This window comes from Cupressus sempervirens, chromosome 6 (genome assembly GCF_028749045.1).
Source record: "Cupressus sempervirens isolate cs-2001-9-10 chromosome 6, ASM2874904v1, whole genome shotgun sequence".
Classification (NCBI taxonomy): Eukaryota; Viridiplantae; Streptophyta; class Pinopsida; order Cupressales; family Cupressaceae; genus Cupressus; species Cupressus sempervirens.
The window spans coordinates 315,690,474-315,714,174 of record NC_143123.1 but is presented as its reverse complement, the minus strand read 5'-3'; the positions used below and the strand labels follow the sequence as shown (position 1 = coordinate 315,714,174).

Genomic DNA, 23,701 nt, shown 5'->3' with positions numbered 1-23,701 from the left:
GTGTGTGTGTGAGGGTGGGTAAGGGGGGCTGAAGGGGGGTAATCAACAATCCTCAGCCTTTATTGAGGAGGTAACCAAGCCCAATCACATTGGGACCAGATATGAGAAGCCTCAACCATGAAAGAGACAAGATCCAAATGTTTGACCAGAACAAACAGCCAGATTTGAACCTAGGCAAATGTTGAAAAAACACCACACGCCTCAGCCATCACGCTATGCCCGTAATAGCCTCCTTAGGAACAATATCAACGTCAAGCATATCACGATTATCATCCATGTAGCCCATCCTTATGCTTCCACTACCACTAGATCCCTCTCAAAATCAAATATCTCCTCCACAATAAGATAGTGCTACTCATCATCAGAAATTCAATCTAAATATGAATCAAAGTTATCCAAGTCAATTTCATCATGAATTGATTCTACTCCACTGCTTTGACACAGCAATAAAGGTGCTGCAACACAAAACTGAAGTGTTTGAGATATTATTGTGTCAAACTATTGTGCTCATTTGTGTGAATGGCCTAAAACATGCCCCAGTTTGCTCCCCTGTGCGAATGATCCTTTCCCATAAGTTTTCCCACTAAGATTGGGTACTTCAGTTGTAGAGACAAAGCTAAGGATGATGGTTTAATCATAGAAATCATGATTGAAGATTCTAGTTAAGGAACATTCTGTGTGCAACTTAGAAGCATTGCAGAAATATAAATACTTACACAGGGAGAACACAAAGGAGATGGCAAAAGCAATGATTTCATAAATATCCAATGTAAGTGTTAAAAGATTTAATGCACAGGCAAACTCCCAACCTTACCACAAAAAGGTCCTAACTATGCACACAAAACTGGTATTGAAACAATTTAGAAGAGGGTTCAATAGCCAAAACCCACTAGTTATTGTTAATGGACCTTGTGCCAAAATTCAATTTTTACCGACTCAACCATATCCTTTAGAAAAGAAATTAATGTTATCCCAAAAAAATTTAACAATTAATCTACACTGAATGATCCAATGCCATTCATTCTAACAATGTTCACATATAGTCCAATCATCAACTAACACAGTTTCACCACATAGACATCACTGCAACTATCCACAATCAAAGTTATGAAATCCATGTCACATGTTTGTTAGCTGCTACTCACACACGTTGTGCACCTCCACACAGCCCACTGTTTGTTGTGCACATTATTCCAGATTGAATGATCCAATGCCATTCATTCTAACAATGTTGACATATAGTCCAATCATCAACTACCATTGCACAGTTTCACAACATAGACATCACTGCAACTATCCACAATCAAAGTTATGAAATCCATGTCACACATTTTTCTAGCTGCCACTCACACACCTTGTGCACCTCCACACAACCCACTATTTGTTGTGCACACCCAAACTTGTGCACCAAAACTCCAGGACTTTTAGGATTTTACTTTATGTCTAGATGCCACTATTTATCATTCACTTCGAGAGTTGTGAACAAAACTCCAAGACTTCTAAGATTCTTCTTTCATGCCTAGATGTCCATAAAACATTTAAGCATGCATATCCTCCATTAGATTTGCCTATTGAAAAAAACAAAATCGCTTCAATCTAGAGGAAAGATTAATAACATCACATCTCAATTCCTCAGAGGAAAAGCTTCAAACATGTGCACAATGCATAAATAAATAACATTTGTGCATTGCCATGGCTAGCCCCACTAGCCCAAGTATGTAGTGAAATCCTAGGTTGGTACTAGAACTTGCTATAACTAGAGACGAGCAATTGTTTTAGGATTTTCAAAGATTTGTCTTGAAGGCGGACATGATAGAGGAGCATCATGCTACTAGAAGAGATGAGAGCACATGAGAGCAAATCGAGACAAGGAGTTGCACACAAAGCACAAAAGGTGAAGCACATGCAAGGACACTGAGGAGGAGAAATAAAAAGAGATGCATAGTTAAATGTGCAAATGTATAGGGACTTGCACATCCAACAGAACATGTGAAGAGTGCATTCATGAAGAATTGCACACAAATAGAGATTGAAACAACAAAGCATCAAACAAGGACAAGATATATGCATTGGTAGAGAACTGTTTAGCAAACATTATCTCCCATGTATCAGCTTTGTCAATAAAGGTTGACAAGTGTCACTGGAGCTAGCAAATGAGTGACAATCTTATCAAGGCATATAAGCCACAAAGCATATAATTACAAGATAGACTTGAATAGTTGGTGTTCGATGAGCAACAAGCATTAACTAAGAGAAAGACGTTTCACTTCTATTTAAAGGCTAAGAAAACCCTAGGTAGAATGAAAGAGGGAAATACCTTTGAGACATTGGAGGAGAGAAATGGTGAAGAAATTATGGTAGGAAGGCAACAAAAGAGCTCCTTATGTTATTATCTACAAAACCCAATGATTTCTTAGATATATTGTTGATTAAAAGACATCCAAGTTTAGTTTGTGACAAATAACAACATATAAAAGTCAAGCCTACAGTAAAAATGTGAACAATAAGAGAGATCTAGTATGTTCTTCATGGTCTAATTGAATAGTTTTAATGAAGTTGCCCACTAGAAGGGACAAGAGGGAAAGTTATGACAACAATAACTAAGATACAAGCAAATGGAAAAAAAAAAGGACAAACTTCTTAGCGATCCAAGAGTTTTGTTGGTTCCCAAAACCGCAGATTGGAATCCGACAAGCCTTGCCTACCCGATGCTGGGATATCCAACCAGTTAAGGCCAACTTGACGGGATTGATCGATGTGATCCAAATCCCCTGCTCTTCTAGCCCTGCAAAACCAAGGCGGGTGTACCTGATCCTGGACAACACACTCAAGTCCAAGATCCTTATAGCAGGTTGGTTAAAACACGAATACAATGAAAGTTTTCCCAGTAGCAAGAATTATAGGAAACTTCAAATTTGCAAATTACGAATAGCAAATGAATGATTATATAAATGTGATAATGTTTTAAATAAAGAATAATTATAGATTAATGCAACAAATGGATATATTTATTCTTCAGAGGCTCGATATGAAATAATTGCCAGCGTATGGATTATGAATCAAGAGCAATATAAAGACCAGTGCTTAATTAAATGAGCAATCAGAGTCAATATTATAAGTTGAAACGTACAACTTTATAAAATTCAATATATATAAACTATAAACAATTTCAACAATTCAAACGCGATGGATCAATTATATGAACGCAATTTTAAACTAGTCTAGGATGCGCTTTAACTCTTGCGGAGACAAACTAGATATAAATACAGAAACAATTAAATATTTCACAATATCTATGTTTATCAAAATTAAAATGCAATAATGACCCAATCCACTTATCCGAATATTAAAATGTTTATAGAAAATAAATAAAATATTTATAAAAGATACAACTTAATAATAATTTGAAACTCCAAAATTTAAAATAAATAATTATGCTGGAAATAAAATTGCAATAAAGGCACTCCTTACAGATGATCTATCTACTGCATTTCAATTCCGGAATCGCATATAAATTTGCTCGGTAATTCAATTCACGGGCTTTGTTCAATAATTTGTTTCTTCGCCAATGAAAAAATATAGTATAACAATGTGCATAGGATATGTAATAAAATTTAATATGAATAACGAGTAAAATATATATCGTGTCCCCTTATTTTGATTCTCTATCATATATTTATAGATACAAACTAACGCATCTTTAATACGGCTGGCACTATTGATTAATAATTGTTTTTAAAAGAGTCGGGATTTGAATGAATGATATTATTCCTTTAGGCGATGCTGGATGCAGGGTTCCCATATGGTATCTGATCAGACGTTTTAGCTCCTGGCTTCAGCATGTGCTTTCCTATATAGAAGCTTTGGCATGTATTCGCACAAGTATATCTCCAAATAACACCTCAGGAATTTCGTGACTTCAGACTAGAAAGGGCTTTTGTTATGCATGTTACGCTTCATTCAATACTTTGCCATGGTCGATTGTTTATATCCTCTTGTTACTGGTGCACTTTTCTATAGACTCGTTGCATCCTGGTGAGAATCTCCTGCTCCCATAAACATTTCCTGAACCTGTTCGGGTGTGTATCGAGTGGTCTATGTAGCTCCAGTTTCTACTTCCACGGTATCTGCAAATAACTGGGTGCATCTCCTTTGCATCAGTGCATGTCTCCAGGACTGCAAAATAACAGATTACCATTAGATATTTGCTTCTGAAATTAATTAATATACCATTACGGTTAGTCTTAGACGGATATGCTTATTTCCATCTATCAATGACATAGCATCCAGTTGACAACTGCTAGGAGTCCCAATATGGTACCTGGCATAACTTCCCGATACTATTTATAATTGAGTGGCCATGCTGTATGCAATTCCAGAGCCGTCCAAGGTTTTTCTTTTGTCTGAATACAACTTTGTTCAAATCTGTGAATTTCAATCCACTTGTCATGTACGGGCACTTGGTTCCTTTCAGCAATGATGTGTATTTGTATCATATTGCCAACTGGAGTTTGTAACATTTATTTCGAATTGAATCACTGTTGTCTGAAATATCATCAGATCATCTAAAGTTTGCATACTCACACATATCCTCAGAGAGATAATTGGTTATATACTGCTAAGGAATTAATTTCTGTAGAGGGCATTTTCATACAGAAGTTCAATGATCTGGTCTGGTGAAGATCAGGCAGCACCACAACTGTATTTGCATCTGAATACTTTGTATAGACATAATGCTTATTAGATTTTAGTTGCTATATTTCCGGAACTATATCATACTTCATCTTCTCTTATGAGACTGATCCTGGCTGAGACCTACCAACAGAACTATCACCATTGTTTAATATGTCTTTTGCTGCTGAAGGCTCCTCTTATATGGCTGAGTCTCTAAATACACTGGTCCCTGAATTCATGTTTTCCATAATTGATATCAGTCTTCAAGATATCCTTTATGATAGATCAGAATTAATAGATTAAGAGGCACATAATATCTCATATAGCCTGCCATGAGAATGCATACTGTCATCCCTGTATGGCTGTTTATGTTTTTTCCAAGGTTGCATGGGTACGTGGGTACGGGAACGGGTACGGGTACGCATATTTTTCAAAATAGGGGACGGGGGTACGTGTGTATGCCTATTTTTTCTATATAATTAATATTTTATAGAAAATATAAAAATCAAAATATATGTCATGAGTCATGACATTGAGCATTCAAAACAAGAAATTTGAAATATATATATATGCTATTGCTGAATGTTTAATGTTTAAAGTATTTTTCATAATAGGGGACGGAGGTACTTGGGTATGTCAAACTTATTTAAAAATTATACCTTTATATTTATAAAACATCTGAAATCATGAGTCATGACAATGGTTTTTCAAAACAAGAACAGTGATAAAGTTTGCAAATGTGATGTATTGTTTTCAGTTTCAGATTTGCTATATGTTTGAAATAATAATACATGATAAATGCTTAGATGCATAACAAAGAAGGCAGACTTTAAACATGAACAAGAGGATCCTAAATCATATAACAATGACACATTGCAAATGATAAACTTATGACTTGAACAGTGATAAAGTTTATTGTTAATGAGTATCAAAGTTTCAAACTGATTTGGTATTGAATTACATTTGATAAACAACAAGCTAATACAAAAATAAAAAACCAAAAAAAAATCAGAATCTTAATCAAGGTCCTTAGCTATGATGCTCTCCACCGAGTACCCGGTACGTGGGATACGTGTACCCGGTACTTAGGTACGTGGGTACTCGGTGGGTACGAGTACCAGGGGTGTGGGTACGAGTACCCATGCAACCTTGGTTTTTTCAACATACCAATTCTCTGTATATGTCAATGCTGCATGCAAATTTCACATCTGCATAGTGTTCGAATAGGAATCCGAAAACAAGCTCTTGTTTGAGGTGCGTACTCCTTGTTATGATCTGAAAATGGGACATTGATCTCCAACATCTCTTCACAAATGGAGACTATAAATTTTGTGAAAATCCAGGCTCTATCAAGTCCCTCAAAAAATTAGAGGGGATGAACAAGAAAAATACATTATTCCTAAGATTGGCCACATTCCATTAATGGAACAAGCATCTTTGCAAAGAAGAAAAAGTTTCCCTAAATTCGCTCTAGACCTACCTAATGAAATGCATATCAAAAAGGAATCTCCAAAGGCATAACTGATAACGATGATCAAATTTGATTTTCCCCATGGTTAAGATTGTGGTCATTATTATATTTCTAAGCGAAGAGAGCCCTAAGAGTGATAACGATGATTAAATTTGATGTCTTTGTGATTGTACTAGACTTAGCCATTGACATTAACCAAGCTAATGCAATCTCATTAGGTAAATGTAAGATGTTCAAACTACCACTATTCATTAACACCATCCATCGATGCATGCTAATGTGCAAGCAACAATCGAAGTAAAGCTCATAAATATATCATTTGACCACGAAAGGCAAACTTATAATCAGCAAGCAGCTAGTGGTTCGGTCTAAGTGAGTTCACCAAAGATGCATCCAAAACATCTTTCATTCAACTAAACAGTACTTCTAATCAACATGAAATAAAATCCCTATTCTAAATGAGGAAATGTAGAAACCATACAATACTTCCAAAGCAACACAAGTTATCCACCATGAAGACGAATAATGAATTAATAATTACTTTGACAACATTATGATACAATTTCAGTAAGTCTCCTACTCTACTCTAAAACTAATCTAATCTCGATTTAATCAGTTACAAATGAAAAGGCCTTGGCCTTCTATAGCTATTCAATTACAATGAAGTGTCAAGTTTGATTCAAGATCAAGGGACGAGATTATGCCAACACTTCCCTAATCTACCTAACTGCTACAATCATTAAATGCTCGTCCAATTACATGAGGGCACCACAATGCCTTTGAGAGCCAATGAGAAAATAGAGTAGGTAGAGGCATGATGTGGACTCCACACATACACTTGGTATAATATGATTAACTGTGCTTGGATACGTGAATCTAAAGCCTTCTGATTGGTTGAAGATGATTAGGACAACCTTGGCATACGTGTCTTAGAGACTTGATAAATATCTTTGATAATGAAAACATATATTTATATATTCAACATCATCAAGTCTTCAATTGTGATGGCATTTCCCAAACTGCTTCATCTTCTCAAATTTTTCGTCTTCTCAAAATCTTCATATTGCCATGATTTTGAACTTGCTTATACGTGTAAACTTGACGTCTCTTTCAATGCCTTGACCTTGATCTTCATGAAGTGATGATGTTTTCCATACCGATGGATCTTTCCAATCGGACTTGGATTTCCAAAGAAAAATCAAGTTTTGATAATTTTCGCTACTTGTAGTATTTGATATTTATTATGCCAAATTTGCTTTTCAAATTCCATTTTGATAAAGTGACCTAAAACCACCTTCTTGTTTCAAGTTTTGAGCATTGTCTTCTTTGATAGAAGGCTAGCCATTGTGAATTCTTGCTTGAACTCCTTGAGCTTGACCTTACCACCATCTTATATTCTTCAAGCATCTCCTCCTTCAGAAATTACCGTGCAAAACAAAGGAGAACATAGTAGCTAGAAACTCCTTTGTCCTTCCTTGGGTGTGTGTATTTTCATATCCAATGTGGATACGTATCTGATATGGCCTGGATACACGTCAAATATTGCGCCCAAGTGTGCTCAAAAAACCTTGAGTTTCCAACCATGCCCGATACTATGTGATTCAATTTTTTTTTAAATATGACATTTATCTTCACAAGTTTAACTTTAGATAACTACAATCCTTCAATTTTGAAAAAAGAAAATGGTATAAACAAAACCTAAACCAAATGGAATGTTTTTCTATTTTAGTGACCCATCTTTTGGGTTATCTTCCAATGCAACTCTCCTATCTTTGCATCTTGTAAAGTGTCAAATTAACTTCTAATTATTTATGTAACATTTGTGTCTATATTGATTTTGAAGTAATGAAAATCTCCTCTAAGTTATTAGAGGAGTGTGTTAAATATTTGTGTATGCATTTTTTATTAATGTTGTATCCAGTTGTATCCATGTTGGGGGTCTTAAAAAATGGTCATATATGTTTTTATCTGTTTCTAATACCGTAATTGTATTTGTATCTGTGTCTATGTCCATGCAACTTTGAAGGAGAAAAAAAAAATTGGCATTAAGGTTACAAAAATGATAAACAAAACCAAATTAGGGTACTCCTATGGAAGATTTTAACTTGATTATTGTAATTGTACCCATGTAAGCTTTGTACGAAAATCCATTTACTCCACATTTCAACCAAATTTAGATTATATTTTCCTTTCCTATTATGAATTAGATTCTATTCGAGTTGTTTCTTCTTTGAATATTCTTCTTTTGCGACTTATGACTATGCTCATGTGACGTTCAGTAGACCTAGTTTTTCTCCCTTGGCTCCCGTGTTATTTGGCTTTGGTAGTGAATGCCCTTTTGGTGGTGGCCATCATAACTTTTGCGCCTTCTTTCATCATTCTCCTATGGTTGCTTCTTCCCTAACGTTGTCTATTTTGTTCTATTCCATTTGTTGTGGTTTTGTTGCTCCCTCGACAACAAACAATTTTTGGAACCGCCATTTTTGGTGACAGAGTTTCTAGCTTCGACAGGTTGCATCTATTTAGTGGTGTGTTTTATTCTATCATTGTGGCATCTTCGGCCTTTTCTCTTGTGGCATTTTTCCATCTCAATGGGTTGAGCTAGTTGTCGCCTTTGTTTCTAGCCACCTTTGCAGGTGTGCTTATCATTTTCTGTAGCTTCATGTTAGCATTGTTTTGTACCGGTTTTCGTTGTTTCTCTCGATCAAGGTTTGTTCCTTTGCACTGTTATTTCTGTTCCTTCTTCCGGGTTTGTTCTTTTGAGTTGCGGAGGTCTGTTGTTTCTGCTCCGCGTCCTACCTATTTTGCTTCACCAATTGGACAGAGGCTTGTGTTTTGTTATGCTTTGGTTGGTGCGATGGTTTGGCCAATTGTCCAAAGTTGATTAGGACCGTTGTCATCCCACTCTACTGCAAAGGTTGTTGTGCATTGGTTATGGCATATCCGATTCCAACGTGACTGGCACATGTGTCCTACTTGATGACCCTGTTTTTTCAACCCCTTTGTTCACCTGTTAGAGGTTGAAATCCACTAATACCACTCTCCACGCCCTGCAAGACAGACTTAAAAGCTCAAGTTGGACAATGCTTGTCTTTCTGCATCTTGTTATAGACCTATCTACCACAATTTCTTATTTGGTCTCTGTGAACATTGCACAAGGCCTACTTGTCAACAATAACATTTCACATTACACCTCCAAAGACACGGAAATTTCAGAACTCAAGGCCAAACAAACAGAGCTATTATCTTCCCACGATAACTCCTCAATAAAACAGATAAAAATTGCATTCCAAACCAAGATGGCCGACAAGCGATTTAGATGGTCCAGTGAACTCAATCTGCAAGTTCGGCTCTTCCTCCAACCCTCTCCCTGCAGGGTATTGCTCTCTCACTAATCACTTGGGTCTTATCGATATTACATTGGACAAGGCATGGATTGGTCTCAATGGCACCCTCTTTCTCACTTGTCGACCGCTTACAAGTTCTTAGAGTGAAGAGGAAGCTTTTTCCTCTTCCCACTAAGATCAATCTAGACGAGGATCTCACTAAGTCGCAAGTGGTTGGGTTGAAACACTATTGCCGACTTGTTGTAGACACTAGGTGCTACAGGAAGTAGGCGGTTATCAAGAACGTAAGGACTGTTATTCAGGATTCCCCTCCTAGGTCGAAATCGAGGGGGAAGCTCACAACAGCATTTGGACTTATCAGAGTTTCAAAGTGGTTCCCTGCATGTCACCTATTAGAACAGTGTTGTGAAGTTTTCACACCATCGCCCCAAAACTTTGGCAACCCCCTTTTTTCAATCGCCTTGGCAATAAATAATTTTTTGAAGTTGTCCAAAAAAAATCTGATCTAAGAAAATTTTGAGTCTAGGACACCTTCAGGGCACAGGGGAGAGGGTTAGATTTATTTTCACCCGGTTTCAACTTGATTTTCCAGAACAACCAATTTCATCCTTAGGCTGAACAAATTTCCAAAAACAACACTTGCCAAGATAAAATTGTAAATTTTGTACTTATACAATTTTTTTTGAAAATTTGGATATAATTGTATAAATTTGAATAATTTTCAAAAAAAATAAAAAATTTTGTTAGATTTAAGTTTTTTGGGAAGTTTTGAATTTTTGGGTGAGAATATTAATTTTGTGATGATGAAAATCAAATAGGAAAATCGATTTTAGACTCCAAAGAGATGATTTATTTTTGTCAAAAAAAAAAAAAATGGTTTAGCAAAATCGATTTGGAATAGATTGCAAAAATTGGCTTTAAATGGATTAAATTTTGCCTTGGAATTTTTATGTCTTTAATGAAATTAGTAATTTAATATTGAAAAAATGGCTTTTGGCTAGCCAAAATCTGAGTTTAATGACATTAATTACTAAATCATCATTAAATGGAAACATTTAGCATCTCCAAGGCATTATTTACTTTATTTTTGCAATCTTGGTCTAATTAAAAAAGTAATTTTCATCTTGGCAAAATTAATTTTGGGCTAAGCATTTAATTGGGGGCCAGTTTTGTGTTCTAATTAATATTTTTTTTGCTCCCAAGGTCCTAGTTGGCCAGCTACAAGGGATAAGCTAGTAGGGTATAAGAGGAAGCTCTTTCCCCTTTTCTCCTCATTCCTCACTCCTCTTTGGTGCTTGGGCGATTTTTGGCTAAGAGCAGATTTCTTCCCCCTTGAGCGATTTTGCAAAGGTAGATTGGCATTTTTCTTGGGAAAATTTTTCCAGCTAGGGCAGATTGGCATTGTGTTGGCAATTTTTAAAGATATTTTGGAGCAGATTTGCACCTCCCATGCTTGGCGATTTCCTTCTAGAGCAGACCTCTCATGATCTAAGTCTGATTTCATTCCGGATTTAGCAATTTTTGTCAAGAAGAACATCCTTCATATTTGGCGAGTTTGATAGAGAGCAGAATTCTTCTTCCTTGAGCGATTTTGAAAGGGCAGATTGGCATTATTGTTGGCGAGTTTCTTCATGGTAGAGATCTCTATATTAGGCGATTTTCCATGATTAAGGGCAGATCTGCTCTATTGGCAATTTTTCATGATTAAAGGCAAATTTCCCATGATTGGCAATTTTCTCTAGAGCAGATCAAACTTCCCATTCTTAGCGATTTGTTTTGGCAAGGGAAAACATTTTCAGAATTGCAAAGTTGGAGGGCAAACTTGTTACTATTCAAGTCTGATTTTATGTTTGCTAGAGGGCTGCGATTTTTGAGGTTTCATCTTACATCTTCTAGAGGCTACGATTTCTCCCAAGCTAAAGCATCAAGATTTGCAGGGGATTTGAAATTCCTAAGTCTGATCCTAAATTCCAAAAGAAGACCCGGCCATTGGTAGAGGTAGTTGTTGTCAATCAAGAGTGCACCTATAGCAAGATGCAGAATCTAGCCATCCTGTTGAAACATGGAAACTCTCTCGGGTGGTGGGTCGTCCTAAAACGAGAGATGCATCTCCAAAAGCTAGGCCGGTTCCTAAATAGTGATCACCTAATCCTAAATTATACGTGAGATAAGGGGTGAGAAGTGAATGATAAATAAAGAATACTAACCTAAATGAGGTGATACACCGATGATTTTGATTGTAACTTTAATCAAATCAACACGAATTATGAAAGACACAATTGATTCACAATACTCAGACAAACAAGCAACCACAAAAGTGTTTCTATGCAAAACCTAGGTTTCACCAATTTTCTGCAAAAAGAACAATGATCACAAACAAAGACCTGTAATCACATGTATCAAGATTCAAATCTACAATAAGGAACGTAACTTAAATGAAGGCGAACACAACATTAAAGTAAAAAAAGTTTACAATATTGCATGAGAATCAATGAGAAGGAACTGTTGAATCTCTATAACCAATGCTGAAAAAACCTCTACTACAAATTTGCTCTTATAATCAACTGAAAATTTGCAATGCGCAAAAAATCTGAATCCAAAAGAAGATCCCTCATAATGAGGTGAATGTACAATATATATAACTCATAACCCTATTTCGGATTCCAAGATCATGCCTAAAAAATAAGTCAAAAATGATAAAAACTATGAGAAGCCTCTGAAAACTGCTCTCAACCACTTGCCCAATTGATAGATAACTGGAAAACTGCCTCTAGCTCCTCAAAATCATGCATAAAACCCAAACTCGGATCCCTCAAATAACCCAAAAATATAGCATGTAAAACTCCTCATAATTATGCAAAATATGCATAAAATAGGCTCTCATCATGAACTGCATGCATAACTGCCCTTAACTGTTCCATAAATCACTAAAAATATCACTATTCTGCTCCATCACTGCATGAGAAAATCAACTTGTCCTTAACCTCCAAAAATAGCTCCATACTCAACCCCATTACTGCATGTAACGTTCAATTAACTCAAATAGTCCATCTTTGCTAAAAATAGAACTTATCTTTGTATGAACATCTCTTTGGAGTTCAAAAAAAAAATCCACTAAAAGCTCTCCTTGCATTTAGGCATTTAAAATTATTAACTCCTCTTAATTCCCTTTATTTAATTAATAAAATCAACGGTTTTATAATTGCAACCATTTGATATATTAATTTTACAATGATATCTTCTTTTTATTATATTTATTAATCTTAACGTGTTTATCATTATATTTTATCAACTTTTAAACACATTAGTATTAGTAAATATAATAAAGGGAATTTAAAAATATATTTTATAAGTATTGTATATATTAAATAATTAATAACCATAATTTATTTAATATATATAGTACTTTTAAAATAAAATTTCTTTATTTATTTAAATTTTAGATGCATTTAATAATTAACATAGGCATTATTCCTTTGATGCATACAAAAACTTAAAATAAATAAAGAATAATGAGCGACGGAGTTTCAAAAAAAAAAATAGAATGCCTACCCCTATGAATGGACCCAAAAGTTATATCAAATATGGCAAAGGGTGACCAAAGGCAAGAAAGGAAAGGGTTATCTTTTGTTTTGCTCATTTTACCATTCACGCAATGGAAGGAAGGAGGGTTTTCAAACCCTAGCCGCAAGAATTCTTGCTGCAATTTCTACCTGCCATGGACGTTTTTCTTTGACTCCATTTTTATTGGAGTATGGGCGCCATTTTCATCTTTGGCCGCAGATTTTCTTGGTCATGGCTGTTATACTACTTGTTTGCTTGAGGGCTCTAGGCGTGAGCTTGCTTATCTGCTGGTTCTGGTGATGGTTTTATTCTCCATGCAATTTTGCTTGCTGGATGTTTTTTCATGGCCGAATCTTGGTGATGTTTCTGAGTTTGTCGTGCCTTATTTTCTGCATTTTAATGGCACGTTGGAGTGATCTTTTGCTGATGCCGTGACTGGATCTGTTGAGACTCTTGCCGTGAGCTCCTGTTTCTTCCATGGCCGAACCTTGGTGATGTTGTTTTTGCTAGAGAGACCATGAATACTTCAGATTTCCCTTTTTGCTAGACGGCTTCTACTTGCTAGCCATGAGTCCTTTTCTCCTCCTTGCGATTTTGATTTGATGACTTAAGGATTTGTGATTTACTTTTCTTATGAGTTTATCTGTAGTTTATAAACATTATAAGGGTTTTATGCAGCTCCAAAATTTGGTCCATCCCTTCCATACATAATATCTACCAACTCCTTGGTATATGTTAAGATGGGATCTGGGTCTAGTTTTTCCAAAATCTTGTAAAGGAACCCATTGCATATGTAGTCAGAAATTGCTCCAAGTCTATCCACAAAGATAAGTTTTGCATAGGCTCAAAACTCATAGCATCAAATTTGAAACTGAAATCTAGCTGAGTTTTGAGGTTCCTTATGAGCTCAAAGTCAAAGATACTTTCTAGTCGTTCCATATAATCGGCAGCAAGATCAATAACTTCCACAGTGAAACTTCCAAACTTTGTAACACCCAGTCTAGACAAATCAATCATCTAAAAACTTTGCCATTTTAATTTCTTGAATAAAAAGTGTGTTGCCATATATCTTATATGTTATAGATTCAGGTGCAGGTTGTCCACTGCTATAATTGAACTTTATACCCCAATCATTTTCAAGTCCTGTGGTATTATGACTTGCACTAATTATAAAGCCTCCATTAGCCTTGTTTTTACGAATAACTACAGATACTGCAGGTGTAGACATCAACCCATCCAAAAATTTGCAGTCTTAAGCTTTCAAAATCTGTTCTTGTCTTATGTTTTCCAATCAGCACCTGTTGTTGCAAATCTCCATTGTTCTTTGCCAAGTGTAAATGTTTTGTATTTTGCTGAAAGCTGCTATCATCTAAATCAGTATTGAAGTGTTATTCCTTCCCCTGGTGTTGTAAGTTTGATACTTCCATTTCCAAGTACTTTGCTTCTTTTCCTTCTAGAAGTTGCATACTTCTGTCATCTTGGTGATATTGCTCTTTAATTTTTTCATGCTGAAACTCGACATTTTTTGGTAAAAAATATAGTTAATGTTCATTGTTATAAAATATATTTCCAGTTTTCAGCATTCTCTGCTATAGATGAACAGCAACCACCTTTAACCATATAGTATGGTGTTTACCTCCAGCACATACACTTTTTTATTGGCAAATATTTGCAAAAAATCACCGACTATATTCCTTAATGATATTTCAAATTCATCCATTAATAAATGACAGTTGATTACTGCATAGATCAGAAACGTTTATGACAGTAAAACAGAAACACTTATGCCTTATTGCATTAATTGCTGTAGCTTCATTGAGTTTCATTCCATATCCCAAATCTTTCCATAAAATCTCTGTTGTTTGACACCTTTTTTTTAATTTTTTGCCCGTATACTTGTAAAGATCAAATTCCATTAACCTGTAGACTAAGAATTTCATAAGCCCTCCATGATTTGACTAAAAGGTTTCATAACTGTAACACATGTACGTCCCTTTAACAATCTCCTCGTGTCTTCAATCTCTTGCTATGGTTCAACTAAAAGGTCCCATACTTGTATTTTATGTATGCTCCCTCAACAATCTCCCCATGTCTTTACTCTTCGCCTCTACATGATTTGACCAAAAGATTTCACACTTGTAATTTATGCGTGTCCCTTCAATAGCCTCCTCAATCCTTCAGTCTTGGCCTCTACATGATTTAGTCAAAAGGTTTTAAGCGTGTAATTTATGCAAGATCCTTCAACAACCTCAAATTTCATACCTGTATCTGCACATGGAACAAACTCATTAGCATAAACATGTTTTATTTTTCAGATTTCTCTCTTGCCTTCTTGTCTTTTAATATATTTATCTGAATAACCATGTTGTAGGAACAGTAGAGTATAGATGACTGGAAAGATTTCCATTGCTCAATTCATATGAACTGACCCATCTCTTCTTTCATTTTTGTAGGTTTATTCCCAGACGGAGATGCGGACTCAACCCTTCAACATTCAGCACAACAAATCTTCCGTTCAAGCAATGGATGCCTTTCCTCTTATCTTCTTCAGTAATTTTCTGTTTATATAATGTGTTTATTCAGATATTATGTTAGGAGCTAAGAATGCTTGTGTGATATATGAATGAATTGTATTTAAGTACTATGTAAAACTTGAACACTTTGTACCTTGTCAAAACAGTTTTGAATATTTCAATAAAAAATGTACTATTTTGGTACTTGTTTTCTGAATAAAAGTGATCATTTTTCTTGTTTATTGATTCCTGTACTTTGCTTTCTGCATTCTTTCCATTCTGTAATATGTATTCTCAACAACTAAAATTCACTTAGCTCATTACATGACATAGCAATTTAGGAGGTATGTTAAATTGGTAATAGTAACTTCAAATCATTTAGAATTGAAAAGGGTCCTTAAGCGGATTTCTCTCTTTCGTTCTTGTATAGATTTGTTTCCCTTGGTTCTTCTTACATTCATCATCCACCACTTCATCATCCCATCCTAGGAAGAAGATTGGAGATTAATAAGGGTAGAATCCATGATAGGACATTTGAAGAAGCAGAAATAAGCTAAACCACCCTAGGTTGAAGTTGGGAGATATAAGTGTAGTCCATCCTAAGGTAAAGGCGAGGCAAAAATAAGTGTTAGTCTCACCCTAGGTTGAAGATTGGAGATTGATAAGTGTAGTGATAAGACTTGGCGAGGAAGAAATAAGTGTAGAATCCATTGATAAAAAGAAGGTTGGAGATCGATAAGGGTAGTCTATATCACTTAGAACAAAGAGGCAGAAATAAGTGTTTAGGATGGTAGATGTTAGTGCAAGCAAGAACCCTAAGGGAACAAATACTAAGAAAGACAAAGAGGATATGATGACCAAAAAAATTTTCTTTTCGAAAATGAGTTGAATAACCGATACCAATGTCGGTACAGTAAATATGATACAGGTAAAGGACAGACTAAAAGAAGGACAATTCCCCATAGCAAAGATCTACAGAGGCAAGATTTGCTACACGAGGGAAAGGAAGGAGTAACCAGATCATCAAGGCTTACAGTGGCGGACTTCAAATCAGAATATGGAGATCTCATTGTGCTTCTCAGTTGGATCATGGGCCTAGCTCAAGGTATACAATTCGAAAACTGGATGTACTTCTTTATTGATGAAATTGAAAAGGTAAAAGAAAGTTTGATTGGGCTAAGATCATAAGCAAGAACCTAGAATTGCAATTTAGGACCGTACAAAATCAAAAGCAATTCTACATGGGGTTATACCTCTTTTATTTGATTTAGAGGCAGTGAAAATTGGAAAGTGAATCTCAAGGAAGAGTGAATTTCAAGGAAGAGCAAATTTGGAGGAAGTGATTTGAAAATATTTGGGGCTAGAGGCCAAAGAGGTTAATTCAAGTGGACAAGAGGAGAACATCAATAAGGCAAAATTTGGGTCAAGATTGGATGAGTTGGGGAAGGTTGCCATCAAGAAGAAACATTTGGGCACCCTTGGCTCCCTCAATGTCTTTATCTAATATGCAAAAGAATGAGGAGGACCATGAGAAGACACTACAAGCAGCAAGTGGCATGATGAAATTAGCTGAGCTCAAGATAAAGCATACACCTTGCCCTCCGATGGAAGAAGTCAACAAAAGGCTAGCTAGGTTCATTGCCTTAGCTAAAAGATTGAAAGAAAAGGGGAGATTTATATTAGAAGATCACTTGACGTAAGCCCAAGTGGCAATTCCTCTTTCTTCTAGGATAGGACAAGTGTCTAATTCTGATTGGCCACCATTTTGGTGCCTTCTCATTGGTTGCTACTTTTCCACTTTTTTCATTGGTCCATTGACGAGGTGGCATCTTCTCATTGGTTGATGGGGTGGCAACCCTAATTAGGGTTTCTAGGATCCAATCTGGATCGTTGATTTTGTTTTTGATCTCTATCATCAGTTATAATTTTGGCCTTTATATACGGCCATTTTGCTCTCATTTGTGGGGAGTTATATTGGAGAATTGTTGCCAAGATACCATCAAAATTGTTCTCTATTCATTGTTGTGATTTGCATGGTGGATATACATGATCATTTTGGTGTATTATATGGTTCTTCTCATCTCTCAAATTAAAGTAGGATTTCATTTCATGTTGTTAGAGTAGAAGTAAATGATTAATTGTATGGTGATATTAGTGAATGTTTAATAGGGATCTACAACTAGGCCACTAGCATCTTAGCCGTTGGTTAGGGAGCCTTGTGTGGTAAACTAGTCCCTTTCCCTTGAATCATTGCATCTATGGAGGTCTAGCCGTTAGTAAGCTTTCATTAGATTCGATCCCTGTTCATTTGCTAATCTTTCCATTCATAGGAGTAGGAGTAGAATAGCAAGTAGTTTAGGAGTTGGAGTTTTGAAGAAAGAAAGTTAGGAAGGTAGAAGTCATTAGAAGCATTATTGTCTCCTCGCACAATCAACATTATCTGGCGCTACACCCTCCACCATCACTGTCACCATCAACATCACCTAGCACTCATACAAAATCAAAATCATCACCATCCTACCAAAAACCCAAGTCATCCTCGAATGAATAGCGTAAGGCCGCCTACGTGATTACCAGCAAATCACATCGATATATGAGTTAGTATCCACAAGTGTAAGGAACATTTGAGTTATTCTCATGTCCCATGAGTATTAACTTTTCAAGAGAGGAATTGTGTGTTTGATACTCCGTATCAGATACTCAATTGCTAATATGCTATGTGGTACAAAAAATGACATCAACAAACAGCAATGCTACCTTGTGGTCCTTGCCGAGTCTTTTTCAAGATGCTCTTAGTTCTGTCGTCAATCTCCTTCTCACGGAAACTCATGAGAGCCCCATCCATCCTATTCTGGGCATCTCTAGTTATCATTGGTTGTTGGTTTTCATAGAGGAGGTCAGAAGTTTCGGTGGGGTTAGGGGATGTGGTGGTGGTGCTTGTTTGGTCAAGGATCCCCTCTTCAGTGATATTTTTGTGGTTCACTTTGACAGTTCAGCCAAATTCACATAGATCCACATTGGTCAAACGACATCACATGACAAGAATATCTACATCGCAATATGTTATTTTCTATCGACATCCTCTTACTATGCAGTCCACAGCACAGAGGGAGGTGACCCTTACAAGGACCTTATTAAGCACATTACCAGATTCTTGACCATGGGTGACACAATCATATTGGGTGACTTTAATGCACTGACCAGCGACATTCACACTCCCCTACATGATCGTGGGATTGATCCAATTTGCACAAGCGAATTAGATGCAGACACCATGGGATTGCAACACTTTTCTATGGACAATCAGGGAACCCTCACTAGGTACGACTGCTATCTACCATAGTTATGCAAATCCTCAGAATTTGTGATCTTGAAAGGGATTTCGTGGGTCCCGTCTTTTCATTTGCTAGCCTCACTACAGCAGCGCAAGCATTATTGACTATGCTCTCTCTAGTACTTTTGCCATCCCCTCCATCAGTCCCTTCACCATCTCTCACCTCCCACTAGAAGATCATGCCCTCCTTAGCCTCACCCTAAGGGCCTCCCCTCCCCCCCTCACCCCCCCTTTCCCCCCCTTTCTCCCTCCTGTGGCGACCACCCACCTATAACTCTTTTTGCTTCATTGATAGTGATTGTGACCTCTTTGTCAACCACATTAGATGACTTCCTCCCCAAGATGCCTTCGCCAATTTCGGGGATGCTCCCTCCATGTTTGCTCTACTCACGTCTACGTTGTGGGAGTCTTCCCTTCTCTCCATTTCCCACCACACCTCCCTCAACCATCATCCCAAGCGTAAGGGTTCTTGCCCCATGAATTAGTGGTTTGACGAGGACTGCAAGACCTTTCACTTCTCGATTTTCCCAGCTTTTGCAACCCTTTCCCCCTCTTTCACCTAGTTGAGACTCACCTATCGTAGCCTTCTTCATCACGAAAAGTGGACTTAACTCCTTGTTGCAATGTAGATCCCTTTGTGCCTCCCTCCTACAGTCACTAAAGCTCTTTTAGTGCACCTTGGTCTCCCTTTTTTCTCACACCTCCACTCTCTATAATATCCTCAACTAGTCCCTTTTCCACCTCATGCCTCCCACCTTGTTGCCACCTATTCACTTTCTCTAGCATCAGTGAAGTTGTTAGATACATGAATAATGGCAGGACAATGGATGAGGAAGGGTTCCAAGCAGAACTCTTCAAGCTTGGTGTAACAGTTCTAAGCTCCTTTCTCACAACACTTTTTAACAAAGTGGTTTGAACTGGCTTCCCTAACTCTTAGTCGTGGCATATGTATCTATCTGATTCATAAATCTAGGTCAGACTCGAACCCCGATAACTGCAACACAATCATGGTTGGGCATACATTTATGAAACTCTACGCCACTATGTTGATTACTATCTTATCCAAGGAGCTTGATCGATGACATTATCAAGCTAGGGGGCAAGTCGATTTTCTTAGAGATTTTGAGACCATTGACCATATTCTGACTCCGTGGACTATCATTGAGGAGGCTAGGCACCACTCGGTGAAAGTTTATTGTTGTTTCATAGACTTTCACAAAGCCTACAATTTTGTTTCTCTAGTGGCTCTCTTCCAAAGACTTAGGGCCATAAGGATTTTGGAGACCCTCTTGACGACTATCATGAGGTCGTATGAGATTGTTGTGGGTAGATTCAAGACTCCTCAAGGACTTTTAGATCCTATCCAGAGCACCATCGAGGTGGAGCAGGGTTGTCCTCTCTCCCTTGCTCTTTTCAATATATTCATTAAGGAACTTAAGGCTTTCCTTTAGGACTTCTCGCTCCATAGTGATGGTTGCTACTTACACTAGGTTTTGGAATCCATCTTATTATTTGCCAACGATGTGGTTATTTTAGCTTCTTCTCTTGAGGGGCTCCAGTGGCTTCTTGATGGCTTGGTCTCCTTCTATGACTCATGATAGATAGTTGTGAACCTAGGCAAGACCCGAATTATGGTTTTCAACTACTTGAAGACCTTGCATCTTCATTTCTACTTTCAAGGCATGGAGGTTAAGATCACATCCTCCTATACTTACTTGGGAGTTAAGTTCTTTGGACCCCGTTTCAATTTGAGATCTGCCATGCAACTTCAAGTGAGTAAGGGGCTTCTTTCCCTAGCTATGCTTGAGAGATAGTTCTTTAGTCATCACTTCTAGGATGCCACGACCAAGATGCCCCTCTTGGACTCTTTGGTCAGGTTGACCATCCTCTATGCATCTATTGTTTGTGGGCACTCTCTCCTGGAATCCGACTAGGCTTCAGTCGAGAAAGTTCACACCTATTTTCTCTAATGTGTCATCGAACATCATCAGTCCATACCCCACAATATCATTTTGGCTGATTTTGTCGCTCATCCTTTCAAATAGGGGACCATCTTCGACTTGGTTTGGTTTCTTCACCAACTTTGGAGCTTCACCGACTCTACAAGTCATCACACATATTCTTACCTAGCCTGTTGCTCTTCCGAAGCAGTCGTGGGCTCAGATCCTAATGGCAAAGCTCGTTGCTGGTTCGCACAAGCTTCTGCCCTCCTTGGTTGGATAGGGTTTGCAGCTTTGTGATCACACTCTATAGCTCATGTTCCCTTCGAGGCAAACTTCAAACCAGCTCATCACCTCCTTCACGTGTGTGAATTCATCCCGGAGGATAAAGCGATCTCTCGAGCCACCCTAGATCTATGAGACCTCATAGGAGACACACTCAGCAGCATCACCCTATCTCCAACGGCTCTCAGAGATGATGGCTCGGAGCATCTTGCCCTATACCGTATCATTCAATTCTGGACTACTTCTCATTTTGTAGGAGTACTTAGTCTTTAGTTTTGCTCTTCCTTGTCTTGTTCTTTTTCTCGCTTGTTCTTTCCTCAGACTCTTTCTAATCCCTTAGACCCTTTCTGATCTCGCGTTGGACATTAATAAATTTATCTTATCTTATCTTTTCCATGTTTCTTATCCAATTTGGATCTGATTTTCATGGTATAGTAGCTTAGTTACAATTCAAATGGCCAAATTTGTGAAAGAAAGCATCATGGAATGCAAATCTGTCTAAGAACAAAGAGAGGAAATCAGTGGGTTCGAGATTAAGAATCCTAACATGAGGTTAGATTCCGGCCTAGAGTTCAAACTGCGAATTTTCCTTGCCTCTTCATCATTGTGAAATCTACATTCAAGGGGCAACATCTTTATTTACATTATTTAACGTTCATTGCTGTATTATAATGCCAAGGCAGGGTTTGGGCAATGTCAATATTGTGAATCCTGACAAGGGATTGGAATCCAACCCTATGTCAGGACTATTCTTGATTTTATATTCATTCTTAAACTATCCCTAGTCTTTCTAGTCCTCCCTTCATGCTTTTGAATTTGTTTCAAGGATTGATCATCATAATTGTTTAGTTGTGATCTGCATTTGTAGCTGATTGAAATCCTTTTCCATTTAATATCAATCCATTTCTTGCTCAAAATTTCTTCAAGATTTCATCAATTTTGCCCCTAGTCTTCATTTTTCATCATTTAGACCAACTCCAACATGAAATTTTTCATTAGAAAGTCCTTATGCCTAGGCAGGATATTGAAATTGTTGATATTTTGCTTGGATAGTGGGGCAGAATTTCAAGGCCTCTCGAGATTATGAATCCTGAGAGGTGATTGGATATAACCTCATCTCAGGGATTAGTTCTTTATCCACTTAAACTTGCAAGTCCCCTAGACTCATAGTTACACCGCCTTGGGGGACCAAGGACAAAGGGACCTTAATTTGGGGATGGTGGGCAGACGATGGCGAGGGGCTGGGGGCAGTTGTATATACTATACATATGGTACTTAAAATGCTAGTTATGAAAAGATGTATTGCAATATAAGACATGAAGATGTAAAAGAGAAATATTTGAACATTGCATTGAATTGGAACATCAAGCATTGAACATTAAAAATCTAATCAGCAAATAGTCAACATCAGGATGTCCCCCCATCCTCGGCGGAGGTGGCAGAAATTGGTGGCACCGCTGGGGATGGGGGAACAAATTCCCCCAAGTCCCAAGTGCGTCCCCATCTTCGGGATGTGGGGAATTAAGGGTGGGGGGGAAATGCGTCCCTGTGTTACTACGCCTAGACTTCATTGATTGCACTTGATCTTCAAGCTTTCGCCCTTTCTTTTGATGATCTTTCCTCATTTTCATCTGATTTTATTGGATTTTTGCAAGGATCTGCATTTACAAAATCATCATTTTTGCCTTGATTCATTATCTTACCCCACTCCATTGGTTTTTCATCGATTTGAATTTGGTTCTTGCGCTCTTTGTCACATAGAGATTGCTTATTAGATCAGAGCAGTGATTTGGGGGGGTGTCAATATTAGGAATCCTAACATTAAGAAAATTCAATCTCCATCCTTTGGTTTTATGACTCCTTTAATGATGTCTTTACCTGTATACAACAAGGAGTTCATCAGCAATCCACTTGCCAATGAATTTATAGGATTCCACAGAAACCCATCAAAACAAGGAAACTATTCATACTCAAGGCAATAAACTACAAGACTAATTTCATCAAGTGTCGTCCTTTTGCTAAAAGTAAAAACCAACATTAGGAGCTAACTCACAAGGCACAAATTTCAGTAACAAGTTGGAGAGGCCTGAGAATATTGGTGGTAGTATAGTATATGATTGAGGTGGGGCTTGTTATTGCAGGATGGGTCAATGAGTAATTTTGGATGGAATTTGACCAGTTTTGTTATAGACAAGAGTTTTGCTGTTGTGAAATGGCACTGCATGCATTTAAACTATTCTAAAATTAACTAACAAGAGTTCCCATCTCCTTTGCAGCTAGGCTTCCTACTGTCTCCTTCACAATGCTACTATAACCGACAAAGCTATGACCTTGAGAAATAATCTAACTGCTGCTTCATTTCCAAATTAACACTCCTTGCATGAAATCACACCAAATCATACAACTCCTCTGTATTGGAATTTCAATGATAAATTCATATTCAGGGGGGAAAACCTTTAAGGTTTTCAAAACCAATCCCAAAGTGGATGCCCCACCAACCAGAGAAATTTTAGTCACAATCATGGGCCAGTAAGACATAAGGTCTCATAGAGGCTCTAATACCATATAAAATT

The 23,701-nt window shown here is 37.3% G+C and overlaps 1 protein-coding gene across 3 annotated transcripts in view; it reads right to left on the bottom strand.

The window, feature by feature from the left end:
- The window catches only part of LOC149552457 (HEAT repeat-containing protein), a 107,229-nt gene that overhangs the window by 42,381 nt on the left and 41,147 nt on the right, over positions 1-23,701 (bottom strand). The gene's annotated exons all lie outside the window — the stretch shown is intronic.